Genomic DNA, 4,976 nt, shown 5'->3' on the forward strand with positions numbered 1-4,976 from the left:
TCGACTACCCTCGAGTGTGCGTCCGAAAATTGTCCCAAACCCAACCCAGACAGTCGTCATCGTCGGATACGGATCAACCCCGAACAACCTCCTGCATCTTCCGTTTCTTCATTTGACTACTCCATTGACCCGTAGCCATCCGATCTTGATTAGACGATCCAAAACTCCCTCCTTTCGCTATATATAGACCAAGCTCTACCTATTTTGGTCAAACCCTAGAAATTAGGAGGCTTGTCCCTTCACCCGCTGCTGCACTCTCCACCAAATCCCCTCTCGGGATCCTCCCAGATTCGATCCCCACCAACCCGAGCCCTCCCATGGCTCCCTTCGAATCCTCCCTCTTTCTAACCGAGGAACCAGCACAGCCGCGCTCAAGAGCTCCCGAGGCCGAGCTCCTCCAACCTCACGACCCCGCGGCCCCCGGCGAACCTCACCGCCGACAACCACCAACAGCAGCTCCTCGCGTGCCCTTGCTCCTCCCCAAGCATGCTCCAGCGGCCAATCCTACACCGCCTCGCGCTCGAGCACCCAAGCCCCTCGATCCAGCCGTCCAGGAGGACGCCACCGTGGACACTAGGCACCATCTCCCCGACGCCTCCTCCTCCCCATGTCGTTTCCCTCTAGATCCCTCTCTTTTTCACCCAGTTTTCCTCTCTCTCTCTCACTCTGGTTCACAGGGGCGTCGCCATGGCCGTCGCATCGATGTTGTCACCACCGAAGCTCCACCGGTGACCAGAGTCACCACGTCCCGCACCCACAGCCTCGTGCACCCGAGGCCTCGCCTCTTCCCGAGCCTCTGCCGCGACCACTCCAGTGCCAAGACCCGTCGCCGCCCCGCTGCGCCAGGAACTCGATGCCAGCGCCACTGTGCTTCTGCCGTCCGCGTTCGCAAGTGCAGCGCCCAGCCGCGCCGACCTCCCGCAGCTCGTCCCAACGCTGGACCTGGAGCCTGCGACTCCCGCCGGACCTCGCCTCGCCGGAGAACGCCGCCCTCGACCGGTTCCCCGTCGCCTGGCACCGCCAAGTTCCCCTGCCTTGCCTGCAAGCCCCTAGCACTGCATCCTCTACTTCCTTCGAGAGAGCGAACGACCGCGTTGACCTTTCCCTGATCGAACTGAGCAGGCCGGCCCAGCGTGCCCCTGTCGACCTCTCCCTCTCCACAGATCTGGGCCTAGCCCATGGTGAGGCCACCCTAACGCCCCCTCTTGTTTTTTTACTTGTTGGACCAGCCAGTTTCGGCCCGTGTAATGTTTTTTCGTCTGAACGGATTTAGTATTTTTCCCAAAGAATGCTATTTTGCAGAAAACCCCCCAAACAACATGCATTTAATAACTCATCATCCGTGCATCGGTTTAAAATAAGTTATATATATGACATATGACTAGAATTTCATCAAGTTTCATAATATGCAACTTTCATCCATGTTTAAAATGCTTAAAATGTTGTTTGACTATATTTTGCTCATATGCCATGTTAAAATGATTTATTTCATAACTAAATAACCGTAGCTCTAAACTTAATAAACTTTATATGTTAATGGGGTAGAAAAATGCCTAGTTTAACATGGTGGCATCATCTTGTATGTTTAATAACTCTAAAATTGGGTTTAGCGCAGAACAGTACCAAATTCATCATATGCATATGGGGATTTTCCGAAATTGTTGTTTGTTATTTCCGGCCTCATTTAAATTAGACTAGATAGCTAGTTTACTTATGCTTCACCTCTTGCCATGTTTAACAACATTTAATATTGTCGGGTACCTAAACGAGAGAGAACTAAATAAGTCGTGTGGTGTTTTGTCAATATGCAACTCGTTGCATATTGAGCTACAGTTAACTTGTAGTGTTGCTTGTGCATTTTTCCATGCCATGAATCATTAAACCGGACATGCATCATACTTGGTTGTGCATCATACCATGCTTATGTGATGGTTGTTTACAATGATGTTTGTTTCTTTCCGGGTTGCTGCTCTCGTTAGCTTCGGTTTCGTTCCGGAGTTGTGAGGATCCATTCGGCTATGTCCGTTTGTCTTCTTCATGGACTCGTTCTTCTTCCTTGCGGGATCTCAGGCAAGATGACCATACCCTCAAAATCACTTCTATCTTTGCTTGCTAGTTATTCGCTCTTTTGCTATGCCACGATACCTACCACTTGCTATATCATGCCTCCCATGTTGCCATGTCAAGCCTCTAACCCACCTTTCCTAGCAAACCGTTGTTTGGCTATGTTACCACTTTTGCTCAGCCCCTCTTATAGCGTTGTTAGTTGCAGGTGAAGATGAAGTTTGTTCCATGTTGGAACATGGATATGTTGGGATATCACAATATCCCTTATTTAATTAATGCATCTATATACTTGGTAAAGGGTGGAAGGCTCGGCCTTATGCCTGGTGTTTTGTTCCACTCTTGCCTCCCTGGTTTTCGTCATACCGGTGTTATGTTCCTTGATTTTGCGTTCCTTACACGGTTGGGTGTTATGGGAACCCCTTGACAGTTCGCTTTGAATAAAACTCCTCCAGCAAGGCCCAACCTTGGTTTTACATTTGCCTAACAACCTATCACCTTCCCTTGGGTTCTGCAGACTCAAGGGTCATCTTTGTTTTAAACCCCCGGGCCAGTGCTTGTCTAAGTGTTGGTCCGAACCAGAGCCACTTGCGGCGCCACCTCGGGGAAACTTGAGGGCTGGTTTTAGCTGTACATAGTGTTCATCCGTTGTTGCCATGAGAACGAGATATGTGCAGCTCCTATCAGGATGTCGGCGCATCGGGCAGTCTTGCTGGTCTTGTTTTACCATTGTCAAAATGTCTTGTAGTCGGGATTCTGAGTCTGATCGGGTCTTCTTGGGAGAAGGAATATCCTTCGTTGGCCGTGAGAGCTTGTGATGGGCTAAGTTGGAACACCCCTGCAGGGTTTGAAATTTCGAAAGCCGTGCCTGCAGTTATGGGCAGATGGGAATTTGTTAATATCCGGTTGTAGAGAACTTGACACTTAACTTAATTAAAATGCATCAACCGTGTGTGTAGCCTTGATGGTCTCTTCTTGGCGGACTCCGGGAAGTGAACACGGTTCTTGTGTTATGCTTGAACGTAAGTAGTGTCAGGATCACTTCTTGATCACTTCTAGTTCACGACCGTGCTTTGCTTCTCTTCTCGCTCTCATTTGCGTAAGTTAGCCACCATATATGCTAGTACTTGCTGCAGCTCCGCCTCACTACCTTTTCCTACCCATAAGCTTAAATAGTCTTGATCACGAGGGTGTGAGATTGCTGAGTCCCCGTGGCTCATAGATATTTCCAAAACAGTTGCAGGTGCCGATGATACCGTGTAGGTGATGCAACCGAGCTCAAGGAGGAGCTTGATGAAGATCGTGTTCGTTGTGTTGTTTCATTTCTAGTTGATCAGTAGTGGAGCCCGGTCGGGGCGATAGGGGATCTAGCATTAGGGGTGGTCTTCTTTTATTTTGGTTCCGTAGTCGGACCTTGATTGTATTCTGGATGATGTAATGCTATATTTATGTATTGTGTGAAGTGGCGATTGTAAGCCAACTCTTTATCCCTTTCATTTCAGTACATGGGATGTGTAAAGATTACCCCTCTTGCGACATGCCTACTATGCGGTTATGCCTCTAAGTCGTGCTCCAACACGTGGGAGATATAGCCGCATCATGGGTATTACAAGTTGGTAATCAGAGCCATCCCCGACTTAGGAGCCCCCTGCTTGATTGAATCACTGATGTTGTTGAGTCTAGAACAAAATGTTTTGAGTCTTAGGATTATATATATTGAAGAGTAGGATTCTTTTTACTCCTCAGTCCCTTCGTCGCTCTGGTGAGGCCTCCTGATGTAGAGTTTTGTCTCTTATCTTCTCAAATTTCACAAAAAAATTTAGGATCACGCGGGTATCATGGAATCATTCCGATGGTTTTGTGACAAGAACATTGTTCTTGGTGCCTCCTGACATTTAGGGGTTGTGGCAGTGTCCCGGGGAGTTGAGCTCCGAGGTGTTGTTGTCACAATTTTATCGTTGCAGTTCTAGAATACCTGAGTTCGCCAACATTGAAAATCTCTTTTATGCAGTTGTTGGTGAGATAACCTCGACGGCACTGTCGGTGTCAAAACCGGCGGATCTTGGGTAGGGGGTCCCGAACTGTGCGTCTAGGCTGGATGGTAACATGAGGCAGGGGATACAATGTTTTACCCAGGTTCGAGCCCTCTTGATGGAGGTAAAACCCTACGTCCTGCTTGATTAATATTGATGATATGGGCAGTACAAGAGTAGATCTACCACAAGATCGGAGAGGCTAAACCCTAGAAGCTAGCCTATGGTATGATTGTATGTTGTGGTTGTTGTCCCATATGGACTAAAACCCTTCGGTTTATATAGACACCGGAGAGGGTTAGGGTTACACAAGGTCGGTTACAAAGGAGGAGATATACATATCCGTATTGCCTAGCTTGCCTTCCACGCCAAGTAGAGTCCCACCCGGACATGAGACGAAGTCTTCAATCTTCTATCTTCATAGTCTAACAGTCCGGCCAATGGAGATAGTCCGGCGATCCGGAGACCCCCTAATCCAGGACTCCCTCAGTAGCCCCTGAACCAGGCTTCAATGACGATGAGTCCGGCGCGCAGTATTGTCTTCGGCATTGCGTTCCTTCTCCGAATACATCACAAAAGAATTTGAATACGAGGATAGTGTCCGACCCTGCAAAATAAGTTCCACATACCACCATAGAGAGAATAATATTTTCAAAAATCTAATTTGCTGACTTGTTTTGACAGTATGGCGTTATGTCATGGCCCGGTGATTATTCGAACCGTTTCTTTTAACTAGCCCCGCAAATAACGCGAGGCAGTTTTTCGACACGTCTTGTCAAAGCAGAGATCGTGTCCCCTTATCACGGGATTCTCATCAATACGGGCATGGGTAACCCAACCGCGCCATCGATTATGGCGCTTGGGGCATAGCGATTTTTA

This window comes from Triticum urartu, chromosome 4, assembly GCF_003073215.2.
Source record: "Triticum urartu cultivar G1812 chromosome 4, Tu2.1, whole genome shotgun sequence".
Classification (NCBI taxonomy): domain Eukaryota; kingdom Viridiplantae; phylum Streptophyta; class Magnoliopsida; order Poales; family Poaceae; genus Triticum; species Triticum urartu.